The 22,143-nt window shown below is 40.8% G+C and overlaps 3 long non-coding RNA genes across 3 annotated transcripts; all 3 read right to left on the bottom strand.

Annotated features, from left to right (window-relative positions):
- Positions 1-363: 363 nt before the first annotated feature.
- Positions 364-3,669, bottom strand: LOC131997346 (uncharacterized). Its single transcript, XR_009398206.1, has 3 exons — positions 2,544-3,669; positions 853-1,009; positions 364-742 (listed from the first exon to the last, which is right to left on the bottom strand). It is a non-coding gene; the product is annotated as an uncharacterized LOC131997346 (long non-coding RNA).
- An 11-nt stretch (positions 3,670-3,680) lies between these two features.
- LOC131997347 (uncharacterized) lies at positions 3,681-11,999 on the bottom strand. Its single transcript, XR_009398207.1, has 3 exons — positions 11,911-11,999; positions 10,364-10,473; positions 3,681-10,302 (listed from the first exon to the last, which is right to left on the bottom strand). It is a non-coding gene; the product is annotated as an uncharacterized LOC131997347 (long non-coding RNA).
- Positions 12,000-12,793: 794 nt separating this feature from the next.
- Positions 12,794-14,105, bottom strand: LOC131997348 (uncharacterized). The gene is made up of 2 exons (XR_009398208.1): positions 13,282-14,105; positions 12,794-13,171 (listed from the first exon to the last, which is right to left on the bottom strand). It is a non-coding gene; the product is annotated as an uncharacterized LOC131997348 (long non-coding RNA).
- Between the last annotated feature and the right edge of the window lie 8,038 nt (positions 14,106-22,143).

The following is a 22,143-nucleotide window of genomic DNA, read 5'->3' as shown; positions in this document are numbered from 1 at the left end:
AGCCGATTGTACGTACCGGATTGACCCAATGGAATCCTTTGTTGTGTGCGCGCTTCCGACGGTGGGCAGACCCCTTAGGCTCTTGTTTTACACTATTGTGAATGACGTCGGCACACGATAGCAGCCCTGGGTGTGTCCTATGTTCAGTGGTTGAAACGGGTGGAAGGGGAGGAAAAGCGTCAAGGAAGGACTGGTCGAAAGCCTGCCATGACGGGAAATTTGGGAAAGATGGCTTACTTCCTTGCCGGTTTTCCTTCTCTTTGATGTCAACGATTGGAGCTGGCAGACGTGTGCGTGAAGAAGAAAAAGAAGAAGAGAATACAATGCCTTTACCTGGCGAAATAATTAAATAAAACACGATAATCAATTTGAACGCTTTTGAAGCAGAAAAACCCCTTCACCATCGATGGTGGGAAAGTGCATTTTTTTTTATTAATAGATGGCAGTAGCGTTTATTTAAACACGGTGAACATTTTTTTCCTTGTTTCAATTATCAAACCTGTGAACAATTTCGAAGGCTGTAAACGCTCGTAAACCAACACCTAAAATACACACGAAGCATATGAACCTGCCAGCAGAATCACAACGAAAGCGCTAAGCACGCAAAATATCAGTAAAAGTCACGAACTCATCGTTCCCACCGTCAGCCACCAGCACCGCTCCAGTCCAGCGTGGGAGATCCAGCATTCTGCAGCCCTCCTGGTTGCAGCGGTATATCCAGGACTAGGACACTGACGGACGACTTAAAACAGATACAAACATTTTATTATTTTACAAATAAATTTACATATATATATTTGTGCCTAGGAGAATAAGCGAAAGCAAAGAAGAATATAGAAAAGTGTTACTTACTGTTCGGTTAGACAAGGGAGTGCTCTTTACGGTAATCTCGTCCCAGATATAGGGAACAAAATAGGCGCTAGGATATGAGCTCTTATCTTAGGTAGGTCCTAGACTTTAGATTGGGGTTCCTTGACCCCGTAGCCACTTGTCCAACCTAAAAGGAAGCCTGAAAAAGAAGAAGAGTATAAGGAAAGAAATATATTAGTAAGAGACAAGAAAAAAGAAAAGGTACACATACATATATGAACATTTATACAAGACAGACGGACATAACGAACACTGTCTACAATACACGGACGGCCGTCTGTCAGTCAAAGAGACCCGCTGAACATTTTGGAGAAGGAGGGCGAATGAACTTCGAGGGGGACAATTCCCCGGCAAATGAATGTTATTAATAGATCTTGACTTCTATTGGTTTTCGTTTTACACCCCTTTTATAACTTCTCACTTTCCTGGATATTTTGGATCCTTCTTTTTGTACTTTCACTCATTTTATTTTCCTTTTTCCAATTTCAAAATTTGATTTATTTTTGTATGTATTCGGCTGCCAAGGAAATAAACACTTTCATTTATAACGTTTAACGAAAGATTAACCATGTTGGCTTAGGCTATTTTTAGAAAGGTGGTAGGGTAAAGCTAAAGGGGTAAGTAAAGGTGCTGATCAGGGGATGCCCAGCGATGCAATGGGGTATCAAGGAGAGACCCTTGGGGAGTCTCTGAGGGAGGGCCAAAAGCTTGGCGGGACATCAGCCAAGCAGCGTATCGGTAGGCTGCCATGCTGATAGGTGATTCGTGAGTGTGACGTGCAGTTGGGTTTCCTTTTTTTTTCCTGTTCAAGTTACCTTTTTGTGTGTCGACTTATTTCCGCCTCAGTACATGTTTGATTTTAAGACCGGTATGATTTTTTTGGTATGGTGTTAGGAACTTCCCTGGCAAGAACCACCCCCCATCCAGCGAGCGACAGCCGCGCAAAACGCCAGCATACCGGCAATGCAAAAGGGGACAGTTCCAACCTCTATCGGCTGGCGATTTATCGTCCAGCCTGTACCCACCTTAGAACATCACCATAACAAAAATGGCGCCCAACGTGGGGCCCGATCTAAGTCCTTTTAGTGTCAATAGTTTTTGTTTTGTGTAGAAAATGTCTTAGTTTACTTATTAGTCAAAGATGAGTCCCGTTTAGGTCATTTAAGAGTCCCTAACGCGCTTGCTACATTGAAGACCCAAGTTAAGCAGTCTTTTTCTAAACAGAATTTCTTTTGGGGTACGATTATTTTAATCCAGAAGTCTTGATAGCTTCTTGGAAGTAAGCTTTTAATTGCTTTTTGGTTTTAATTTAGTTTTGTCCCTAATATCAATGCAATAGCCCGTTCATTTTTTTTTTTCCTGTCGGTTCTACACATTATGTAATCGCCAAGTGGAAGACGTCTCATTTGGGGAAGTCCCGCCCAGTCGAGTCGAGAGACTCTGGAGGACGAGAAGCTTCATCAAAGGAGGCGGTAGATACTTGGAGATTACAGGATGTGCGTTAAAGTGACAATTTTCTCCTCGCCCTTGGTCTTGGTGACTAGTGGTAGCGATGCCTGGTGTCATCAAATGCCTTTGGACTTGGAGGAAAATGTCTACTTCTGCCTACATCTTTCCATATTTAGAGTCAATGATATTAAAGTTAGTTATAGCCTATTTGATTTTGGACTTACCTTTTTTTATCACGGGATACACATTCTTCTTCGTCTTCGTACGCATTCGTGGCATAGTCCATGGGCTGTAAGGCCAGACAAAGATTTATGTTTCCACGTGTTGTCCATTGTAGCTATCTTTCCATGTTTCATCGTTTTTTGTTTTTGCGTTTACACTCACGAAACCCTGGAATCAAAATAAATACCTATATTAGAACATGCATACACTGGCACTATACGATACGTACATCATTTTACCTTTACTTACCTTTTTGATAGTTTGTTACCTACCACCGATCCATTACATGAATTTGTAGTCTTTTTTTTTTCTTCTGTTTTTGCTTTGGTAGATTTATTCCCTTAGTAGCAGGAAGTTATCTATCTCATATCTCGAGGTACCAAATCTTTTTTTTTACGCATTCTGTTTTTTTTATTTAGAGAATTTTGTTTTTCTTATTAGTTTCTGTCATTTAAAGTTTGACACTTCATTTTTTTTATTTTTGGAGTTTTCTTTATTTTACGAACTTTCAGCTTCTTACCCGCAAAGGGTTTTCCTTTTGGCTATACATTCAGCATTTCCAGTCATAAAGGAGTTTTCCTTTTCGGCGGTATATTTTTCCTTTTTTTCAGTTTTGGCTGTTAGTCACTTTACATTTCGATTTTGGCATTTATTTTTTTATTTTGGCAGATATATTACTCTAATGGTTAACACTCGTTCAGCAAATAGGGAAGATTCTGGCCATTCCAGGATGCAGCCAGGAACTTCTCAGAATTTTCCGGTGAGCACAACCCAACCAGCTGTGACTTTCACTACCACAACAACAACAACCACAATGGCAGCCAGCAATGCGCCGATCGCATCTGCGCGTTCATCCGTCGCTCCACCACTACCACAAGGCATGGACGATTTGTCACGGCTATTGAATAGCACATTCACCTCGCAAGGTCATGTATCATCTCCAACTTTTAGCCCACTCACTGGTCTCAACGTCCCAGTGCCTCCAGCAAACCCGACTATGAGTATTGGCATGCGCGAAATTATCTCTTCAGCCGTTGGTCTAGCCCGAATAGAGTTCGAGAGGGAGCAGACTGAAAGAATCAACAGCTTGATACCTACCATTGTTGAAGCTACTAAACGATCGTTAGGAGTGGGTACCAATGGCTAAGCTGGCAACAGGACAGCCTGGAAGACCACTACTAGGCCAGGGACAGCATATGTCTTTGGGGCAAACGCATCCGCCTAGAGGTTTGTCACATATGCAGGCGCCAGTAGCTCCACCAGTCTCGTCATATCAACAGGCTGGGGCCGTATACTCACAACCACCGCCTTTTGTACCAAGCACCAGCACTGTCCCACACTCATCTATGCCAGCACCACCAGTTTCGGAGGCCGGCGGTCTCAGCGTGCCATCGGTGTACCGCAATTCCTGGGGTTCAGCCCAGCCAAACTATTACACGCCATTGAATGAGAGGCCACAGCAGCCTAACACAAGTGAGCCACCACCATATTTGCAGCCGCCGTTGCAACCGGCGCATTTTCCAGGTCCTTCTTCACATTTTGGAAGGCCTGGAGGCAGCACACACACTGATTCGACCAGCAAGCTAAATTTGACCAAGTGGGGTATAAAATTTGATGGCACCTCCAAAACCATGAACGTGCAGGAGTTTATCTTTCGAGTAGGAGAGCTTAAAAGAGATTATGATTGCCCGGAAGGCGAATTCCTAACTAAGTTTCACCAGCTCTTGGAGAAACCAGCGCTAGACTGGTACTGGAACCACCGCAAGTTTGTCCAATTTCGATCTTGGGAAGAAATTGAGAGGGCTCTGCTGACGCAATACCAGCGGTTTGAAAACGAATTCCAGATTCAAACACAAATTCTCAATCGTCGCCAGCAGCCACAAGAAACATTTGAAGATTTTTATAATGCGGTGATTCAGTTGCGAAACCAGCAGAAGCAACCCTATCGAGAGGCGGAGATGGTGGAAATTATGAGGGGCAACCTGAAAACATCATTGGCACAGATGATATTCTCAGTGAGAGTTAACGACTTGGGGAGCTTCTACAGAGAAGTCAAAAGGGCAGAAAATCTTCTTGCAAGCCACCGTCAACAGTATCAACGCCCTAATCTAGGGTCGCAGCGCGTTCACGAATTAGCCTGGGAGGAAGAGTTGCCTTCGGAGGCCATGGAAGTGGATGCAATTCAAGGCAAAACAAATCTGAAATGCTGGAATTGTGGTTTGGAAGGGCATAGCTGGGTGGATTGTGCCGCGCCTAGAAAATTCTTTTGCTACAGGTGTGGTCATGATGGAGTAACCGTCAGAAACTGCCCGAAATGTCAGGGAAACCGACAGAGGATCCCACCTCAGACTGGAGAGGTGCGGTCGACACCAGTTTAACTCCAGTCCCATCCCCTGATAGAAAGATCACCCTTCTTAGGAATCCCCAACAACATGAGCATAGTTCTACACTTGTCCCAAAGCTTAGAGAATTGAAGCCTTTACATGTCCGGGTACAAGAGTATAACGAGGCAAAGGTGAGGATTTTTGGGATCTCCAAAAAGGTAAAGAAAGCGCGCGAGCGTTACAAAAAGAGGAAAGCTCTACGGCGACAAATTGCGGCCGCATCGCTCTACGAGGGTGACGACACTCGCTTTTATACACGGTTAGTTATTAATGGTCAAGAAATAGAGGGTCTGCTCGACAGCGGTGCCACGGTATCCTGTCTGGGAAAAGGTTGCGTCGACTTCGTCGGCCGTGCGAATCTAGTGGTACATCCCTTCCACTCATATATACATACCGCGGATGAAAGCCCTCATAAAATAGTAGGTCGCGTCACGGCCACGGTTACTTTTAATAAAAATGTCGCATGAAATAACCTTCTTTTTGGTGCCGTCTTTGGGAAGGTCGCTTTTTCTTGGCATAGATTTTATGCGCAAGTTCCAGCTTTTTGCCCAAATTGAGAGCATCACCACCAACAATATCAGACTTTGTGAAGAAGCTGACGGCGGTATCAATGATGACAAGAAAGTCCATCTGTTGTCAGACTTCCAGCGGAAACGCTTGGAGGATGTCATAGAAAAGTTCCCCTGCTTTACTAAAAAAGGCTTGGGACGGACACAGTCTGAGATACACACAATCGACACACGTGATGCAACTCCAGTTAAAAGTAAGCACTATCCGGTGTCACCAGCTGTGCAGAAATTAATGTATGCGGAGTTGGATAGGATGTTATCCTTGGGTGTGATAGAGCAAAGCGAAAGTCCCTGGAGCCATCCAGTGACACTTGTCCGCAAAGGCGAGAAAAATAGACTATGTGTTGATGCTCGCAAACTTAATGCTCTCACCGTCAAGGACGCTTATCCTCTTCCGCATATTGAAGGTCTACTCAGCCGGCTTGGTGACACCTATTTTATATCCAGTGTCGACCTAAAGGATGCTTTCTGGCAGATACCCCTCGACGAATCCAGTAAGGAGAAAACAGCCTTTACGGTGCCGGGGAGGCCTCTTTATCATTTTACCGTCATGCCTTTTGGGTTGTGTAATGCAGCCCAGAGGTTATGCCGGTTAAGAGACCGTGTTTTTGTTTACTTGGATGACCTCTTGGTGGTTTCGCCAGATTTTGACACTCACCTGGAGTTGCTGAACCGTGTGGCTGAATTGTTAGCCAATGCGGGGCTCACGATCAATGTGGCAAAATCAAAATTTTGCTTCAAAGAGCTCCGATACTTAGGCTATATTGTTGGTGGAGGTACTCTCAAGGCGGATCCAGCAAAGATTGAAACTATAGCGCGATTTGACTACCCAAAGACGGCCAAGCAAGTGCGAAGTTTTATGGGCGCCACCGGCTGGTATAGGCGGTTTATTCCCGAGTACGCGACGATAGCTACCCCGATCTTCGATACTCTTAAAAAGGGTAAGGCTTTTGTTTTTACCGACCAGGCGAAGGCTGCTTTTGATCAGTTGAAACAGGCCCTGATTACAAGCCCAGTACTCTCTCACCCGAGCTTTGAGAGACATTTCTATGTGCAATGTGATGCCTCCGACCGGGGAATAGGAGCAGTCCTTTTTCAGAAGGATGATGAGGGCGGAGAGCATCCCATTGCATATTTTTCACAGAAATTAACGTCCGCTCAAAGGAATTATTCAGTGACGGAGAGAGAGTGCTTGGCTGTGGTTATGGCAATAAAAAAATTCAGGCCTTATATTGAATTAATGGCTTTCACCATAATCACTGACCATAGCAGCCTCAAATGGTTGATGTCCCATAGGGATTTAAGCGGAAGACTGGCGAGGTGGAGCCTCCATCTTCAGTCCTTTACGTTCGATATCAAACATAGGCAGGGTACCCAGAACATTGTTCCGGATACCTTGTCTAGGTACGATATGGACGAACTTTCTGCGGACTTAGGACAGTTGTTGGATCTCTCCTCGCCAGCCTTTAGGTCTGACGCCTATCAAGAGCTTACCCGGAGTATCGAAGAGAACGCGGCAAGTTTACCCGACTTTCGGGTTATCGATGGTGTCGCCTACAAAAGAACGCGACATTAGGATGGCGACCCATTGCGTGAGGATTTCGCATGGAAGTTGTGGATGCCGGCCGAGCTGACTGAACAAGTCATTGAAAGGGCTCATTGCCCACCTACATCGGCTCATGGCGGGTTTCGCAAAACTTTGCACCGTGTAAAAGAGTACTTTTACTGGCCAAACATGGCTGTGCAGGTGCGAAGTTTTGTGAAACAATGCCAGGTTTGCAAAGAGACGAAGCCGGCAACCACAACTTTACGTCCACCCATGGGCAAAGAATTTGAAGTGGAGCGTCCATTTCAACGCATTTACGTTGACTTCCTCGGTCCCTATCCGCGTTCCAAGTCCGGGAATTCCTTTATTTTTATTGTTTTAGACCATTTGTCTAAATACGTGCTGTTGAAGGCAATGGCTAAGGCGAGTGCCAAGAATGTGGTAAAGTTTCTGATTTCAGAGGTTTTCCACAAGTTTGGCACTCCAGAAGTCATTGTCTCCGACAATGGCAAACAGTTCATTAGTAAGGAATTCCAGGACTTGGTTAAAAATTTCGGTGTTAACCATATGAAGACCGCTACCCATTCGCCACAGGCCAACGCGTCGGAGCGCGTTAACCAGTCCGTACTGGCCGCGATAAGGGCGTACCTCAAGGAAGACCACCGCGAATGGGATAAGCACCTTTCGGAGGTGGAATGTTCGCTGCGCTCGTCGGTGCATAGTGCAATAAACGTGACGCCTTACTACGCTTTGTTCGGCGTTAACATGATAAATCACGGCAGCGTTTACAAGATCGCGCGTAAGCTTCAACTACTAAACGACCCAGATATCGACCTTATTCCTAACTCGGAGAATATGGAGCAGACCAGAGAGCTGATCAGAGCTAATCTGCATAAAGCTTACCTTAGGGGAGAAAAATCCTACAATCTTCGTTGCCGACAAGTTAAATTCTTGCCCGGACAGGAAGTGTTTCGCCGTAGTTTTCGGCAAAGTAGCTTTTCTAAGGACTATAACGCGAAACTCGATAAAAAGTTCTTCAAGTGTAGAATTGTGCGGCCTGTAGGGAATTCTCTATACGAAGTGGAGGATCTTCAGGGTAAATCTTTGGGCGTCTTTCACGCCAAAGATCTAAGGCAATAGTTTAAGGCCATAGGTAGTAGTCATAGGTTTAGAATTTTAGGTTTAGGTAAATGAATTACTTTTTGCGTTGAATTGCATATGAACTTCGTTATTTTGTTATTGCTATTATTTTTGTTTTTATTATCCGTTTGAATTGCCTTGAATGGCGTACGGATTGCTTTTTATAGGCTAGGCTTTTGATATAAGGTCGTTGTAGAGAATTTCTTTTTGGTATACTATTATCTTAGGATGGGATAGCATAGTGTCCCGAAGCCAGAGTGGCGTAGCGCTCTTGGCAACATGTTTCCTTTTTCGTCTTTTTCCTGAACCCCGAATTTTGATACCTTTTTTTTCTTTGGCTTGGAAGAGAGCGTACTTCACTGATGAATTTGTTTTTGAGTCACGACTTCACTTTTTCTGTCAGTTTTTGTCTTCTTATTTCTTCTGATGATTTTCCTATGCGCATGTGCAAGGCGCAGGGTTTCAAACCGCGGAATATGGCATTTTCTCTACACGAGGTTCTTTATTTTAGCTCACGCGTTCGCTGCATTGGCGGCTGTGACTTTCCCCACTTTGCTTGCTGGCCAAAGGGTCGGTGGTGAGCCCTCTACACCAATTCTTGGAGATGGGCGCCGGAGTTTTCGTGACCGGAGTACCGCAGAAGCCTCCTCAGGTTGTGATTCCATCGTGTGCTGACGTCGGTGGGCGGCCAACTTGTGACGTGTCATAGACCTCCGGAGCCTACCCCGCCTGTGCCCCAGCGAAACTATGACATTAGGATGCACATCGTAGTAAGGGGGGAGGACGAATGAGGAATATGAGCTGCCAGGCGACAGTTATAGCTGATGGAATCACAGTGTGAGGGAGACACAAGGCGAATTCACTGCGGTAAATAAGCCGGAAACGCGGTATCCGGTGACGATGACTCTGGTACACATCTCCAGATGGGTGGTCAGGAGCACCACGTATGCTCTGGGATTGGTAAGCGGTATGGGGAGGGTGTCAGCCACCAATGCCGACACAGGCTCTTAATTCTCAACCAAGACTTCTCAGCATCGAATTTTATTATTTTTTTTTTCATAATTGCCTGATCGCATCTTCTTACCTGTGGGCTTTATTATTTTTATACCCTCCACCATAAGATGGGGGGTATACTAATTTCGTCATTCTGTTTGTAACTACTCGAAATATTCGTCTGAGACCCTATAAAGTATATATATTCTTGATCGTCGTAACATTTTATGTCGATCTAGCCGTCCGTCCGTCCGTCCGTCTGTCTGTCGAAAGCACGCTAACTTCCGAAGGAGTAAAGCTAGCCGCTTGAAATTTTGCACAAATACTTCTTATTAGTGTAGGTCGGTTGGTATTGTAAATGGGCCATATCGGTCCATGTTTTGATATAGCTGCCATATAAACCGATCTTGGGTCTTGACTTCTTGAGCCTCTAGAGTGCGCAATTCTTATCCGATCAGAATGAAATTTTCACGACGTGTTTTGTTAGGATGTCCAATAACTGTGCCAAGTATGGTTCAAATCGGACCATAACCTGATATAGCTGTCATATAAACAGATCTGGGGATTTGACTTCTTGAGCTTCTAGACCCCTAGAGGTCGCAATTATTATCCGATATGCCTGAAATTTGGTACGATGGATCCTCTCATGACCATCAACAAACGTGTTTATTATGGTCTGAATCGGTCTATAGCCCGATACGGATCCCATATAAATCGTTCTCTCTATTTAACTTGAAATTTTACACAGGTCTCCAACATATAATTTAATTTTGGTCCGAACCGGACCATATCTTGATATCGTTTTAATAGCAGAGCAACTCTTTTCTTATATCCTTTTTTGCCTAAGAAGAGATGCCGGGAAAAGAAATCGACAAATGCGATCCATGGTGGAGGGTATATAAGATTCGGCCCGGCCGAACTTAGCGCGCTTTTACTTGTTTTTTTTCTCCTTTTTCTTTTTTTACGCAATTCCTAAACTTTTCAAAGCCTAATCCCGTTTTTGGAGCGCAAGGGGACACCACGATTCCTGTCTACGGACAGATGTTCAAGGAGAGTGAAGGATGAACCTGTTTCCTGGTGGATTGGGTTAAGCCTTGGTGGTATAGCTCCTTTGGTTCCAGTACAGGACCTGTTTGAAGTCGTAAAGAGGTATAAGTGAAGATCAGTTATGGTACTTCATGTATACTTACCTTTCCTTTCCGTTCTGTCCTGGTCCTGTCCTTTACTTTAAGCTTCTCCGGTGTTGTCCTTCGTCCTCGATGAGGTAGTGAGCAATTTCCTTGGGAGGTATTCTGTGGACCTGCAAGTAGAAAAAGAGAAATTTTGATTTAGTGCAATTCACCTGATAAGGTTTTAAGTTTTAAATTTTTATTGTTTTTTCCATTTCTTTTTCTCTTTTGGCCATTTCGCTCTAAATGCTTGACTTAATAAAGTTCCTAGCGGTTAGTTTCTGTTTTTAGTTTTTATTTTTTTTTGCTACACTTCACTTTGTTTTATTTTTTCAAATTTCCAAAAGGCCAGTTTATAATCGTTATCGCGTATTCTTAATCACTTATTATTTCGTCTTTTTTTTAACTTTTTAAAATCCTTTTGATATTTCGCACTAACTTTCTCTTACACTTTCACATTTCCGTTCATTGAACTCTTTACGGCACTCACAAAGTCACGAACCAATTTGGCTTTTGCCCGTTTTTCTTTTAACTTCCTTCGTATTATGTTTCACAGCTGTCATGCTCTTATTTCGTTTTTCTTTTTACGCACTTTAGCACAGATCATTTTCCAATTATTAACCGGGACTTACTTAACACTTTACAAGTTTTTTATTTAGAGTATTTTACTAGTTTCAATTAGTTTTGTAATTATCATTTTGCTGTCCGTCCGCAATTCTTTTTAATAGGATCCTATATTCTCTTTGTCTTCTTTCTTCACTCCATCACTTCGTTTTTGTTGCACTTGGTGTTTCAATTCAGGCTTTTCACTCGTTGATTTCTATGACAATTTACTTTTGCTTCACTCCACTAAACGAATTGGCGCGTTTATTAGCGTACCCCCACCCCCATTCATTGTTTGAGTGGGTTACGCACACTTGCGTTTGGTACCGTTGCGCTACACTATTATCATTACACTTTTACGCACTAGCACCATTGAAATTGGTGAGTGGCCTGTTTTTGTTGGGTACACACTTGTGGGTGTATTGGACTGACGCCAACTTTTTGGGACCCACGCTACTTTTCCGGCACTGCACTTTTAGGTTATTGATTGACCTTTTTTTTGGCGTTTTTCACTGATTTTTTTTTTTTTGCCTTTTTAACAATTTTCATTATTTTTCGCCATCACAGTTAGCCAGTGGCCTTAGCTACTGGTGGCTATTGGGTACTGGCGCTATTAGTTTTCTAAGACACTTCGGTTGAAATTTTTGATTTGGGGCTGGATGTTTTTGTATTATATTTTAGTGATTCTGTGAACTTGGCCAACACTTTCCTTGGATATTTCATTCGATTTTTAGACAAATTTATTGGGGTTTTTATTTGCTGCAACTTTTTCACACGCACACACACTCTCGCACCACTGCCGTTTTCATTCATAGTATTTTATACACTTTCGCACTATTTTGATTTTGTTTTCAACGGGCACGCACCGATATTTTTTTTTTTTTTTTTTTACTAAAACACTCTGTTGATTATACTCGGCCACCAGTTAATTTTCTAATTTTCCTTTTTTTCACAATTATACTTACCATTTTATTTCTGCTCCCATTGGTGCTGATGCGGTCGTCCCATTGACAAAATGATGTTATTTCTTCTTCTTCGGCCCTTTAGCTATCCATTTCAGTCATCACGAAGTGATATCCAAGGCCCGGCTCTAGTGAAGGGCGCGTATGTCACTTCATATTAGGGTGGTTCGCACGCGGCGATAGGGAATAAAGGAGTGGACACACGTATGGAATGGCAAATTTTAGTTGTGAAAATCATCTATTTTAGGTAAAGGCTACAGCGTGGTATACGTTGACGGGTCCTAGACACCTTCCCCAATGAGAGGCAGGCCCTAGAATTGAGTTGTGTTGCATAAAAGTTCTTAAAAGAGTTGAGCTAAGTGAACGACAAATTCCACCATTTGAACGAGGAATTCCTCTGATTGGATGATTTATCGATAGGAGAAGATAGGGATGTCAGTTCGGATCACCTTTTAGGGTTGCCCTTTCGTAAACAGCCGGATTTTAGACCTTTGTACACTGCGAGAAATCGCACTTTTTCCCACCCATCCTTTGACAGGGATATCGGCAGGATGGTTGGGTTTGTTGTGTGCGCGCTTCCGACGGTGGGCAGACCCCTTAGGCTCTTGTTTTACACTATTGTGAATGACGTCGGCACACGATAGCAGCCCTGGGTGTGTCCTATGTTCAGTGGTTGAAACGGGTGGAAGGGGAGGAAAAGCGTCAAGGAAGGACTGGTCGAAAGCCTGCCATGACGGGAAATTTGGGAAAGATGGCTTACTTCCTTGCCGGTTTTCCTTCTCTTTGATGTCAACGATTGGAGCTGGCAGACGTGTGCGTGAAGAAGAAAAAGAAGAAGAGAATACAGTGCCTTTACCTGGCGAAATAATTAAATAAAACACGATAATCAATTTGAACGCTTTTGAAGCAGAAAAACCCCTTCACCATCGATGGTGGGAAAGTGCATTTTTTTTATTAATAGATGGCAGTAGCGTTTATTTAAACACGGTGAACATTTTTTTCCTTGTTTCAATTATCAAACCTGTGAACAATTTCGAAGGCTGTAAACGCTCGTAAACCAACACCTAAAATACACACGAAGCATATGAACCTGCCAGCAGAATCACAACGAAAGCGCTAAGCACGCAAAATATCAGTAAAAGTCACGAACTCATCGTTCCCACCGTCAGCCACCAGCACCGCTCCAGTCCAGCGTGGGAGATCCAGCATTCTGCAGCCCTCCTGGTTGCAGCGGTATATCCAGGACTAGGACACTGACGGACGACTTAAAACAGATACAAACATTTTATTATTTTACAAATAAATTTACATATATATATTTGTGCCTAGGAGAATAAGCGAAAGCAAAGAAGAATATAGAAAAGTGTTACTTACTGTTCGGTTAGACAAGGGAGTGCTCTTTACGGTAATCTCGTCCCAGATATAGGGAACCAAATAGGCGCTAGGATATGAGCTCTTATCTTAGGTAGGTCCTAGACTTTAGATTGGGGTTCCTTGACCCCGTAGCCACTTGTCCAACCTAAAAGGAAGCCTGAAAAAGAAGAAGAGTATAAGGAAAGAAATATATTAGTAAGAGACAAGAAAAAAGAAAAGGTACACATACATATATGAACATTTATACAAGACAGACGGACATAACGAACACTGTCTACAATACACGGACGGCCGTCTGTCAGTCAAAGAGACCCGCTGAACATTTTGGAGAAGGAGGGCGAATGAACTTCGAGGGGGACAATTCCCCGGCAAATGAATGTTATTAATAGATCTTGACTTCTATTGGTTTTCGTTTTACACCCCTTTTATAACTTCTCACTTTCCTGGATATTTTGGATCCTTCTTTTTGTACTTTCACTCATTTTATTTTCCTTTTTCCAATTTCAAAATTTGATTTATTTTTGTATGTATTCGCCTGCCAAGGAAATAAACACTTTCATTTATAACGTTTAACGAAAGATTAACCATGTTGGCTTAGGCTATTTTTAGAAAGGTGGTAGGGTAAAGCTAAAGGGGTAAGTAAAGGTGCTGATCAGGGGATGCCAGCGATGCAATGGGGTATCAAGGAGAGACCCTTGGGGAGTCTCTGAGGGAGGGCCAAAAGCTTGGCGGGACATCAGCCAAGCAGCGTATCGGTAGGCTGCCATGCTGATAGGTGATTCGTGAGTGTGACGTGCAGTTGGGTTTCCTTTTTTTTTTTTTCCTGTTCAAGTTACCTTTTTGTGTGTCGACTTATTTCCGCCTCAGTACATGTTTGATTTTAAGACCGGTATGATTTTTTTGGTATGGTGTTAGGAACTTCCCTGGCAAGAACCACCCCCCATCCGGCGAGCGACAGTTCCAACCTCTATCGGCTGGCGATTTATCGTCCAGCCTGTACCCACCTTAGAACATCACCATAACACCTTCTAGGCAAGGTCTGCCGCCCCCGTGTACAACATACCGCTACAACAATATTGGTACATCATTAAAGGCTGCTATCAAACGATATGTGCGTTACATATGATATTATGATATGTAAAATTTAGTACATGTAGAGTTGTATATGTCGTGTGATACAAACTATACTAACATATGAAAATCACTTTTCAAAGCAGCACATGTTAATTTTGGTTTAGAGCGTGCTCTATTCCCTTTGATAAAAACAAAGAAAACGCCTGTTTTTGTCGTTGGTTGAATGAAAGAAACCCCAAATTAAATAGTTTCCACAAGTTTATGATGTATCCAACACACAGCTTTTACGCATAAAAAATCAGATTTTCTCTCACTTTAAGGTTATGTCATTTGAAAATAACATATGTACAGGTGTGATAGCAAATATGATAAATCTAATGTAAATTGTCAATTTTAACAAACATGTCATAGACATGTCATAAGACAACTATGCACTTCAAATACGAATAGACAGCGTTCTAATCGGCTTATTATGTATTTTCATATGTATTTTTATAGACATGTGCCTACATGTATGTTCGTTTAAATGAGAGCACGCTTTAGTTGATGAGTTGCATATTTATTTGCAACCATTACATTTTACTGATGTCGTATGCGTGAGAGTTTGCAAAATGTTGAGAGATTTATATTTGAGATATTGGCTTGTACACTTTATTTTGACGCTCACGGTATATACATATGAGTTAAACTTTAAATTTTGTAAAGACCACCGCAGCGTAGAGGTTATCCAGTCCGCCTATGACGCCGAGCGCCTGGACTCGAATTCTGACGAGAACATCACAAAAAAAGAGAACTCTTATCATGTTACAGTTCGCCTTTTTGCAGCAGACGGACAACTATTGCACCATCTAGCCTTAGTTGCTCTTAGGGGAGGTCCCATCCCGTTGTCCTTGCCCAGGGCCGTACCAATAAAAAGAAATTCATCATCTACATCAAAAAACATTCTAACATCATTGTCCACATTCTGATCTGTTGGGAAACAGATGGTAACTTCCAGTTGCCCTCCCTACCATGGTCACTTGGTCTCCAAAGCATTGTCTAGTGACTCCACAAACCTGCCCGCATCACATCACTTACCTCTGGTTTACTTCACCCGCTTAAAAACTTTACCAAGACATCATAATTTCCTTTACATTCATGAATACATGTTTATTAAAATATTTAAACCTAACTCTATACCACTAAAATATTTTTAAATTAATATTCGTTTAATCGTTTTACATAAAAATTACACAAAAAATAAAAAAAGGAAAATTAATACCAAACAAAAATTATTTACCGTCTTTACTTTAAGAATTAGACCCTACAAAGTCATTATAAAATCCAAACGGGTAAATCAAACAAAAACTGAAAACCCTCCTTCACTTCCCTACCTAAGAGAGCTCTTAGTCTAGGTCTGTAAATTCGGTTACAATAAACACAAAGAACTGATTAATTTTACGTTACAACTTTGTAGACCCTATCACCAAAATTCTGAAAATCAATTAATTAAATAAAAAAACATATGAATAAGCTAAAATTTATCTACATAAAGGATAACATACAGTAAATACAATATAAAAATCAACATCAATGTATGGTTTTTGAGGAAGGAGGAATATTTCTTTGGCATCTCTGTGATCCACTATCGTGTATACAAAAAAACACAGGTTCAATTGCAACGTGTGTGTGTGCATATGTGACCTTAGAGATCTTATTGGTCATGCCCAGCTAGTGAGCCTTGGGCAAGCTCTCAGCGTCATGTGACATCTACAATTCTCCTTAGGCACCTCCAGCACGCATACAAACACGGGGCTGGGGATATAAACGTGGTTCTGGAGGCCACCACATAGCTGCTAAAGGCCTCACACAGGCGAACCCATGCCCTGAGACATATAGCCGGGCTTTGGTGTGACTTTTGTTATGATGTCATGATGTATCAGAGAAGTAATGATTTATGAGCATATTTCTAGCGACTAATTTGTTACTATTTCCAGAACATAACTGAACGTTATCGGATCATGAATCTTTACAGTACAGGTATTTTGTTTAAATAAACAAGGATGCAAAGCTATTACACTTGTATAAATAGGAAAACGGAAAACTCACAAAAAAATTCTATAATCAATATAGGGTGTACAATCACGATAGGGTAAATAATTACGACCACGATAGGATGTATAATTACAAGAGCTCATAATGAAAAAAAAATTAGGTACTTTAACATCTCTTGGAAACTTCTGTATGAAAACTGGGCCCCTTCATCGCTTTGGATCACTTCTGGTACACCATATTTGTGATATATTTCACTCACTTAAAACCGTATCACATTCCCGGCAGTAGCCTCACGCATTGCCTTCAAAAACGTGAACTTAGTGAAGTGATCCACAACAATAATTTTAGATCGAGGATATTTTCCCAAGAAATCCATGTATAATTTTTAAAATGGTCTATCCGTCACGACTTCTTGACCAATTTCTGGCATCATGTTTCGATGGCATGACTTGGTTTCCTTGCAAACTTCGCAATTCCCTATATATTCTCGGACCTGGACACTCATCTTTGGCCAGTAAAAGTAACGCTTTACTCTCTCGTAGGCTTTCTCAATCAGTATATATGTAATGGCCGAAGGTACCCACAACTTCCACACAAATTCATCCTCGTAACCTTGATCAAACGTTTTCCTCTTATAAATAAGACCATCTCGTATTTTAAGGTCTGATAATTTGTCAATATTTGAATTGATGTTCTCCAACAAACTTTAATATTCTTCGCTTTGAAATTCCAATGTTTCAAAGTCCAAAAAATCATCTTTTGTTATCTCTTCAATGTGTAAAGTTCGAGAGCCCTGGGAAGCATATCGGCTACAACATTTTCTGAGCCCTTACGGTGCTCAATTTCAAAATCAAACGATTGCAAATGAAGAGACCAACGCGCCAATCTACCACTCAAATCTTTTAAATTCATGAGCCATTTCAATCTAGCGTGGTCTGTAATCACTGGTCTTATAAAACGCACTGTTAAATAGTACATACACGTTTTGCGGCAGCTCCTGTATTACATCAATTATTGGTGTCCACATGGAAAATTGAAGGCTGAGAATCCTACCAATAGAAACACTTACGATCCTGGAACTTGTTGGAGAAAGTGCGGAGTGTGTATAGCCAGCGACGACCGTTTTTTTCACAAATTAAAAGTCGAAATTCATATCTTTTTTCACAAATTGCCTGGAAAGTGGTAAAATATCTTTTTTTTTTTCTTTTGTTAATGTTAACCGTTTCACAACATTATCCGAGGCAGTAAGTAAACAAATACCAAATCAATACAAACGAATGACATCTGTCATCTTAACAAAGTGTTGCCACCCTGTGCATTCATTATATGACAGATAGGTTATGGTTTATGTCCACGATAATTAATTATTGTGAATAATAAATTGGCGTTACCAGACGTGATCGTTTTTTGAAAAAGCCGGATTAAACTTATTCCTTTAAAAGAGTATGCAAAATAAATACACAGCAAACTCGACACCACAGACAAAGAGAAAATTAGCTGAGACATCTCCTGAATTTGAAACAATGGCAAAGAAACCCGTAGGTAACATGGATGTTGAAGAGCTAATGTATATTATGAAAACAACCATGAATACTTTGTTAGAGGAAAAATTAGAAAGTCTTCCAACAAAAAAGGATATCGAAGATATCAAATCAGGCATAGCTTCAACAAACGCGGAATTGGCAGACCTTAGAGCTGAAAACAGCATACTGAAACAGGAAATAGAAGAGTTAAGGAACAGCAGAGAAGAAGATGCAAATACAATACGGTGGCTGGAATACCAAATTAAAAACACCAAATTGCTATTCAAAGGTATAACATTTGAAAAAACGGCAATTGATTCTGTTCTGAAGATCTGTACGGAAAAACTACATATAACACCAAAAATACTTACGGCGCATACTGTTGCCCAATATAAAGGCAAACAAACTATTATTGCAGAATTTGATTCGGATATGACTGTCGCGCAAGTATTGGGAGCAACTAGAAACTTGATAGGCACAGATGTATCGGTTTATAGAGACTTAAACCCCAGTCGGCGCAGAAACAAAATGAAAATGCTAGCTCTCAAGAAGCAAATATTACAAGCGAGCAAAAAACACAAGGTTATCGTGAGAGACGATAAATTGAAAATAATGGACAAATGGTTCTCGTGGAACTCTCAAAACGTTCTTGTAAGCGGGAACAAGCCCGCAGAAGCTATACTAATTGATCTTTATGCAGATGAAATAAATACCACTATCATAGAGCAAATGCTAAACCAAGCTAGATCAAAAAACTAAGTCCGCCAGCTTCTGGGACAGTACAAGAAGCTGCAGAAATAAATTGTTTAAATAATTTGAAAATAGTTTCTTATAATATACACGGTTTTGAAAATAAATATTTGTATCCAACATTTTTCAATTACCTGATGTCTTTTGAAGTTATTTTGCTCCAAGAAACACACCTCATAGAGGAAAAATCAAAAAATGCCGAAAAATTTTTCCCAGGATATGATATAAGTTGGTTATATGCAAAAAGATGTACCAGATTTGGTCGAGCAATAGGGGGTCTAATGTTGGGAGTTAAGAGGACAATTATCCAGAAAGGCATGAAATATTCCTTTAACCGCCAAGATGAACTACTAACTATTAAAATCAGCTGGTATCAAGAAGAAATCACTCTTATTCCAGTTTACCTCAGAGGGGCGAATTGGGCAAATGAATTTGCAAACTTAAAAAAATATATACATGAACTCGAAGATACTAATCTAATCGTAATTGGAGATATCAATGCCAGAATCGGAGAATTGCAGCAAAGCAACCATATGGAGATCGAAAGCGGGTTTTCAGCTGGGAAAGAAATCCGGAAATCTAAAGACAAATTAGCTGATTGGAAAGGGAAGGCGTACATTGAGTACTGCAATGACATTGGTTTGTTTCTTCTGAATGGGCGAACTGAAGGCGATGAACAAGGAAATTTCACATTTATAAATTCGGTAGGCTCTTCGGTCATTGATCTCTGTGCGGTCTCCAGCGCCATTTTGGAAAATGTTGATAGTTTTCGAGTAGAGGAAATGCCGTGGTCAGATCACTTACCTATCGCCCTACAGCTAAAAATACATTCCTTACAACACAATTATTGCAAGCTAAGCCTACTCCCGCAATTAATATGGAATCAGCAAAACAAAAACATATATCGAAACAAGCTTAACGCAAATTTGGAAAGAATTAATGAGCGAGAAACTGTGGTTGGTATCAAAGACCTAAATAACATTATCAAGGCGTCATCAGAAAAAAAACCCCCAAAGCATTCACTCTTAAAAAAAAATCCTTGGTTTAATCTTAGTTGTTATTGGGCCCAGAGAAAAGCATATAAATGCTTAAATAAATACCGAAAGTCAAACACAATACAGCATAAAAATGAATATATACAAGCTAAGAAAAAATTAAGAGAAGTTTGTCTATCGGCTAAGCATGCATATTATGACCGTTTGTCTATCAAAATTCAAAGGACCAACTGCACAAAGGAATGGTGGAATTTAGCAAAAAAGATTAATAACAAGGAACATAGAATTGGAAACGCTATAACACCAGAAATGTTCAGAGACTATTTCTGCGACCTTCTGAATCCTACTCAAATGTCTCAAGACATACAGTACGCGAAACCGCTAATTTTTGATGCATATCTAGATAGAGAAATCACAGTAACAGATATACAACATGTCTTAGGTAGAGTAAAACCTCATAAAGCTCCTGGTGACGACAGGATTCCATATGAGTTCTATGTGAACGCATCAGAGCAATTCCTTGTTGAAGTGGCGCGAGTTTTTACAAACTTCTATGACAACAGCATTATTGATGAGTCGCTGATAAGATCTATAATTTACCCAATTCATAAAAAAGGAAATATAAATGATCCCTGTAATTATAGAGCTATATCGTTTATGAACACAGCTGCAAAAATTCTGATGGGCATCCTGAATTATAGGCTCACGTCATGGGTTGAAGAAAACCAAATAATGGAAGAATATCAGGCAGGGTTCCGGAAAAATTACTGCACAGCGGACAATGTGTACAACATAGTTGCAATAGTAAGTTTAAAATTAGCGGAAAAGAAGAAAGTCTATGCATTTTTTGTTGACTTCCGAGCAGCTTTCGACAAGGTCTGCAGAAAATCATTGATATACAAGCTTTATCTTAACCGAGTCTCATCCAAATTTATAAATATGATAGAAGCCATTTACCAAAACACAAAATGCACAATATGGAACGGAGAAGAACTCTCACAGGATTTCGAAACAGTGTCTGGTGTTAAACAAGGCTGCCTTCTTTCGCCACTTCTCTTTGCTTTATACCTAAATGACCTGCATGAACATCTAGAAGGAGGTATTGATGTAGAAGGAAAAAACGTTCGTGTATTAATGTACGCGGACGATATTGTAATATTGTCGGGTGACATAAATTCCCTTCAAAACATGATCATCAACCTGGAAGAATACTGCAAACTATGGAATATGGAACTAAATATGTCCAAGTCAAAGATAATGGTTTTCAGAAATGGAGGGCGATTGTCAGACAGGGAAAAATGGTTCTACAAAGGACAAGAGATTGAGATTGTCTCCGAATATACATACCTTGGAGTTGTACTGACCCCAAGACTAAGCTTTAAGCGACATGTCAGTAGTCGAATTACACAAGCAAAAGCGGCGATAAATTCTACGTGGAAAAACTTCCTTCAAAAAAATAATATAAACCTTGAAATGAAATGGAAACTTTTTCAAGCAGTTTGTCGGTCAATTCAAGGATATGCAGCCCAAGTTTGGGGATTTGGATGCTTTGACGAAGTGGACAAGCTACAAAGATACTTCCTGAAGCGAATCCTGAAGTTACCAGAAAGCACCCCAAATTATGCAATAGACATTGAAACGAACGTGGAAAGCGGCCATATGTATACCTTACAATTGCATCTTAACTATATATATAGCACGATGTTTAAATACGATAGTAATCGTTTACCAAATTTTCTAACCAAATTAATATTATCAAAAAATATATTTTGGGCAAAGTCAATTAACGATCAATTGGTGGAAATGGAGGAAACTCCAATTACCAACGACACACCGGAACACACCTGGCTATCAACCTTTATGCGCCTTACTTTAAAACTGAAGAAAGCAAGTAAACTCAGTAATATTGAAAGGGCAAGAGAAAGTGACACTAGGATATACAAATATCTAGATTATACACGCTGCCTATCGTACATGAATGGCTGCTATACTCAATCGGAGATAACATGGATTTTAAAAGCGAGATGCGATTTGATTTATTTAAACGGCAGTACAAACGGAGCTACTGAAGAAAACGCACTATGCACACTCTGCAATCTCCGGGAGCTGGAAAACCTAAATCACTTCCTTGGAAACTGTCCTATTCTGAGAGAAATCAGAGATCGAGTGTTTGGAAAACCATTCCTAACGCATACCGAAATTATTGAAATACTTGATGGAAACCAAATAGATGACTGGCCAAAACTTATCTCATACCTGAAGTCTGCGACTCAATATCGTAAACTTATAATAAATGAATATCGATAATATTATGAATTATGTAATGTTACTAGCACCGGCTCACGACAACATTGTCACAGCCGTAAAATCTTTTTTCAGACTAATATTCACAAAATTTAGAAATGTAAAATAATGTAAATTGTATTAAGCTCTCGAATTTATCTGAATAAAGATACCTTACTTACTACTACTTACTTACTTACTTA

The sequence above is a fragment of the Stomoxys calcitrans genome, chromosome 4, assembly GCF_963082655.1.
Source record: "Stomoxys calcitrans chromosome 4, idStoCalc2.1, whole genome shotgun sequence".
Taxonomy (NCBI): Eukaryota; Metazoa; Arthropoda; class Insecta; order Diptera; family Muscidae; genus Stomoxys; species Stomoxys calcitrans.
This window is presented reverse-complemented; position numbering and strand designations above follow the sequence as displayed.